Source organism: Prinia subflava (genome assembly GCF_021018805.1).
Source record: "Prinia subflava isolate CZ2003 ecotype Zambia chromosome W unlocalized genomic scaffold, Cam_Psub_1.2 scaffold_36_NEW, whole genome shotgun sequence".
Lineage (NCBI taxonomy): Eukaryota > Metazoa > Chordata > Aves > Passeriformes > Cisticolidae > Prinia > Prinia subflava.
The window spans coordinates 2839486-2845611 of NW_026960611.1; positions in this window are offsets into that span (position 1 = coordinate 2839486).

Below are 6126 nucleotides of genomic sequence, written 5' to 3' on the forward strand. Positions count from 1 at the left end.
AATCTTTATTAGCTTCTTCGGTGAAGGGTTCCAGGGACAGCGGCTTCTACTGAGCTGGGGGAAAAGTGGGGTTTTTATAGGGTACAGAGGTTTTGAAAAGGTGTCCAATGGTATGGTTCGGGGTACAAAGTGACCTATTGTCTTACAGGGAGATAAGCGAGGGTCCAAGCGCGGGAGAAGGGTTATTCTGGCCTAGTCACCATGACTAGGCATTTCTGCCCTTAAGCAACTGACCGCCACGGGAGCCTACCAGGCTTCCCGGCTGCAACAATTCCACTTTCTGTATTTAATAAAAAAGCGTTCCCTATAGTTCTTTTAAAGCAATAGATAAGGCATGAGAACATAACTAATACAATGACAACTACAATGAAAATCCACAGAATTCCCTTAACAAGAGATGCAACCCATCCTGTTAATCCCCATTGACCAAAAAGGTCATTGACCCAGTCTGGGTTCTTTTCTATTTTTAAGTCCTTCACAAGTTCTCTCAGTTTTTGGATGTTTGCATGGATGGATTCTGAGCGTGATGAGAGATTGAAGCAACACATCCCTTCGAAGTCTTGGCATCCGTGTCCGTGGGCGAGCAGCAAGAAGTCAATCGCGGCGCGGTTCTGGAGAGATGCATGTCTTGTGGTTTCCTCATCCTTTAAAAGATCACTCAGGGCAGCAGATGTAGCGTTGGCTTGCTTACTAAGCCAGCAGCCTAAGTGATTTATTTCACCAAGGGCCTTAGCTGCAGCTACCCATGGTAAGAATAGGGAGACAGCAATTCTTTTTGGTTTATTCCAATTGTATAATTTGGGATCACAGGTTTCGTCAAATTCTGTATAGGATCTTTTGTGGCGATTTGCTTCACTTTCTTTTTTCCAATTATGTAACAAGGTAATATTTGGTGTGAGGGTAGAAAGTCTCCCAAGGCTACAGGGACCTCCCTGCAGGCGTGAGGGGATCCCAGCCCATACTCGGTCACCACAGATGAGAAACATCCCTTTGGGTAGTACTTTGGGATGGATAGAGGATACAGATATCACGCGAGTGGTGTAATTGCACCAATCCGGATAGTTATAGGCTTTGTTAATGGGTGATATGTCTTTTCTGAATGTGTTTTTTAACTGATTAGTTTCTGGCCCATTATTCCTTGGGCATCTATAGTAAAATTTAACACAGTATGCTGCTTTGGTGGACCCCAGCAAGTCCAATTCTTGGGGTTCCTCTAGGGCATTAGGTAACATTTTTGTCCAATCATCCCAAGTATCTACTGCATTGGGTCTCTTACCTGTGGTGCGGAGGAGCTCAGAGTTATAGACGGGCCAGTCCTCTGCTACAAAAGGGATCCCTACTAGACATGTGGAAAGTGGGTTATCAACGCTGCCCATGGATAAGCACATGTTATCCTGTTTCAATGTTTTTGCTAAGGTTACCCAAACATTATGACTAGGCTGGGGGCTAATCCAGCCGCAGGCGTACGGTACGGTGAAGAGCATCCAAACAGAAGTGAGGAGAACACCAGTTTTCATCTCTGGACAGGGATAAGGCTTCTGATAGGGAATATAAACAAAAATTGTTATCTTTCATGATGGAAGGAAAGGGTTTGGGTTTTTTCCTTCATTCCATTTCTCTGTTCCTTCCCCCCTCCCCCCCTCTTTTTTTATACAAGGGATGGGTAAGTGGGTGTGAAGTTAGGGGTTTTTGGTAAGAGTTGGGAAAGGGAATAATAGGGGTTTTTGGGGTAAAAATTTTCTAAAAAAAGATAATGACATGTAATTCAGAGGACAAGTTTGTGTTCAAGCTATGTCTGGCTTATAGCTTGACTGATGCAGCAGAATGTTGTTCATCTTTTCTGTTTCTTCTGCTGTCGTGGGATGGGTCGGTTTTTTCTTTGGTACGTGGATATTCGGCGACGCCTTCGTCTCCAGGCAGAACTTGTCTGGTTTTGAGGCGGTCTTGTATTCAACTCAGAAGAACTCTTGTCAGTGTCTGACTGAGTAGTGTTTGTAGTGCCTAGGTATGGTTTTATGTGTTTTCCTGGGTACCATCTTGGACCAGATGGTAGTGAAACACACGCATATCCTCTCCCCCAAGTAATTAACTGGAAAGGCCCGGAAATTTGATGAGTCTCTGGGTCCTTCACTAGCACAGGTGGTTTCTCAGCAAGCTTTGCTTGGGTGGTATTTGCGAAGTGGCGAAGTACTGGAGGGTCGGGCTCTGATGTTGTACCATTTAGGAAGTTGATGACATAGAGAGCCTTGCAGAGTCTTTCAACTGGAGATATGATTTTTGTTTCACTTCGCTGCTGATTGAGGACTCTTTTGAGGGTTTGATGTGTTCTCTCTATGATGGATTGTCCTGTGGGATTTGCAGGTATGCCTGTCTTGTGTTCTATTCCCCAGTTACTGAAGAATTCTTTTAACTTACGAGAGGCATAGGCAGGTCCATTATCTGTTTTGATCTGTTTTGGTACTCCCAGGGTAGCAAAGGCAAGGAGGAAGTGCTTTATGGCATGCTGTGTAGTTTCTCCTGGATGAGATGATGCAAACACTGCTCCAGAAAACGTGTCAACCGATACATGCACATACTTTGACCTTCCAAAAGGTGGGAAGTGAGTGACATCTGTCTGCCACAGCTGGCAGCTGTTAAGTCCTCGGGGATTGACTCCTGTCCCCACAGATGGTATCTGGTAGCTTTGGCAGTTCGGGCACGTGGCAACAATAGCTTTTGCTTGATCTTTTGAGAGCTTGAACATTCTAATAAGGGCAGCTGCATTTTGGTGATAAAATGCATGTGACAACTTTGCCTGGGCAAAGATGTCAGGGATGTTAGCAGTCTCTAGTGCCATGGCCAAAGCATCTGCTCTCCTGTTCCCTTCTGCAATGATACCTGGGAGGTCAGTGTGTGACCTTACATGCATTACATAGTAAGGTTGTTTTCTGTGGGAGATTAAACGTATTAATGCAGAAATCAATTGGTGTAACTTTGGATTGGAAACGTCTTTGAGAAGGGCTTGTTCTGCCCTCATAGCTATACCTGCGACATATGAAGAGTCTGTAATGAGATTAAAAGGTTCGTCTTTGAATTTCTCAAAGGCTCTGACAACAGCTGCTAACTCTGCAATCTGTGGAGATCCCTCCACAATTTGGACATCAGATTCCCATTTTTGGGTCTTAGGGTCTTTCCATGTCATTACAGACTTGTGGGATGACCCCGAGCCATCTGTAAAGACTGTTAGAGCTTTGAGAGGTGTTCTACTCTGTACTAATTTTGGGGTCAGATTAAAGGTTATATTAAAAAGTTTATGTTTTGGGATATGGATGGAAATTTGGCCTGTATAGCTATCTAGGGCGTACTGGAGATTTTCATTGGTCTGAAGCAAATGTTCCAGGTCTCCGCCGGTTAATGGCATGTATATGCATGTGAACTCACACCCTGCAAGGGAACGGAGGCGAGTTCTGGCCTTTTTTATTAGATGTGCCATGATTTCTTGGAAGGTGGTAATTGTCTTTGTAGGTTGGTTGTTTGTAAAGATCCACTCAATTATCAATAAAGGGTCTCGAAGCTGAGTATCCCATTGGAAAATCAGTCCATGGAACCGGGGTGCTTTTCCCAGGATGACAAACTGGAAAGGCAGGCTAGGCTCGAAGCGATGGGCTTGGTGTAAAGATAGGGCTTCTTGGACTTTGGTGATGGCATCTCGGGCTTCTGTTGTAAGAGTGCGTGGAGAGTCCAGGTCTCCGTTGCCACGGAGAAGGTTGAACAGGGGAGCGAGGTCCTCTGTTGTAATTCCTAGCAGAGGACGTACCCAATTGATGGATCCACACAGACTATGTAAGTCTCTCAGAGTTTTTGGGTCATCTCGGATGACGAGTTGCTGGGGTACGATGGTCCGTTCCCGGATCTGGAATCCAAGATAAGTCCATGGGTTGGTGTACTGTATTTTGTCTTCACGGATCTCGAATCCTGCTTTTTCTATGGTTTCAATAGTCTTTGTAACCGCTTTGTCTAGGTAGGCTTTGTCTGATGCACAGATCAGGATGTCATCCATATAGTGGTAGATGATTGCATCTGGAAATAGGCTCCGAACGGGAGACAAAACACGAGCAACATACCATTGGCATATGGTAGGTGAGACCTTGAGACCTTGGGGAAGAAAAAGCCAATGATATCTTTTGAGTGGAGCCTCTCTGTTAAGAGAGGGGACAGAAAAAGCAAACCTTGGAGCGTCCTGGGGGGGCAGCGGGATGCTGAAGAAACAGTCTTTAATATCTATGATGGCAAGTGTCCAGTCTCGAGGCAACATCGATGGTGAAGGCAGTCCAGGCTGAAGGGGGCCCATATCCTCAATTACCTCATTGATTTTACGCAGGTCCTGGAGGAGCCTCCACCTGTCCGTTCCAGGCTTTTGCAGTACAAAGACTGGGGTGTTCCAAGGGCTGGTGGTCTCGACGATGTGACCTTTGGCAAGCTGTTCTTCTACAAGTGCTTGTAGTGCGCACAGTTTTACTTTAGGGAGGGGCCACTGTTCAATCCAGATCGGGGTTTGGCATTTCCAGGTAAGCTGAGGGGTAGATTCTGGTAGTGTGCGCTCCTCAGTGGCCCCAATTAGAAATCCTGACTGGGAATTTGTAAGGAAGCTCCCCATTGGGATAGAACATCCCTTCCCCAAAGGGTGATGGGGGCCCTTACCACAAATGGGCGGATAGTTGCCAACTTGCCTTCAGGCCCTTCGATGAGCACGTTGTGCTTGCTTCGCATGGACATTGTGGCTCCACCGATCCCTGAAATCATACCTGGTACCGGTTCTAGTTCCCAGTTTGCAGGCCATTCTGAGCGTGCGATGAGGCTCAGGTCTGCGCCTGAGTCCAGGAGTCCCAGTCGGTGGATCTTCTCACCTTTGCAGGATAGGCCACACTCAATGGTAGGCCTATTGGATCCCAAAATTTGTGCCCACATTGCTATAGGGTTGAGAGGAAGCTGTTCCTTGTGATTTTTTGGGAGTAGAAAGGCTTGTGCAATTGGAGTTCCCTTTAAAAGAAAAAATGGTAAGTCTGTGCAGCACAGCTGGACCAAGATTTCTTGACCTGGGTGCACTGTTTGTACTGCTGGAAAAACAAAAATTTCATCCGGCCCATTAACGGTATCACCTATAATTAAAATGTCAAAAGGACCTCCTTTTGGCCCATACTTGCCAGTAGGGACACGATAAACATCCCTCTTTTTTAAGTCAATGGATAAAGCAGTTACCAGCTGGCGCCGGGTTCCCGTCTGTATTGCTCTGTATGTTGGATCCCCTTCTTGTGACGTGGCATCTCCTGGAATGATGCATGGTTGGGTCTGGATGGCTTTTGATTTGTTGTCTTGGCGTGGAGCCTGACCACGCTCTGCTGGCAGTTTCCCGAACGCTGCTGGAAGCGCTGCTGATTTTGGGGTCTGTGGTAAGTGTTACGGGGAATTTGCATAGGTGACCTATGTGGACAGTCCTTTATAAAATGTCCAAAGTCTCCACAGTGAAAGCAGCGGGTCTGGTCTTGGGAAGTCACTACTGCAAATGCACCAGAAACTCCTTCTGCAATACCCTTAGCAACTGCTTGGGCTACTGTGTTTTCAGTGGAGAGGTGACGTGTACAGCTTTCCACCATTTGTTCTATGGTAGGTTCTGTATCCAAGGGTAAGGCTCTCAGAATAGTTTTACATTGTTCATTAGCATTGCTCATGGCAAGTTTGCATAACAGTTCTTTTCTTGCCTCTATGCTCTCTATCTGTTTATCCAGAGCATCTTTAATTCTGTCCACAAATTTTATAAAGCTTTCATCTACTCCTTGTTTAATATTAGAGAAGTGTAGGGTAGGGATAGAGTCATCTGGGGTAAGAAGTAAGGAAGTCTTAGCTGCAATAGCCAAATCTCGTATTGCTGCCTCAGACAAAGTTTTAGCTTGATCTGAGGGTTTCTGCAAATTGCCTTCTCCAGCCAGCTGTTCAACTGAAAAACTTTGCCCAGTAGGATCTTTAGCGTATGTGTCTGATAATGTTTTTAATTGTTTTTTCCAATGCCTTTCCCATAGCATATATTCTGCCGGGGATAGGAGGCAGTGAGCAATATTCTTAACATCACGGGGTATTAAAACATGTGCC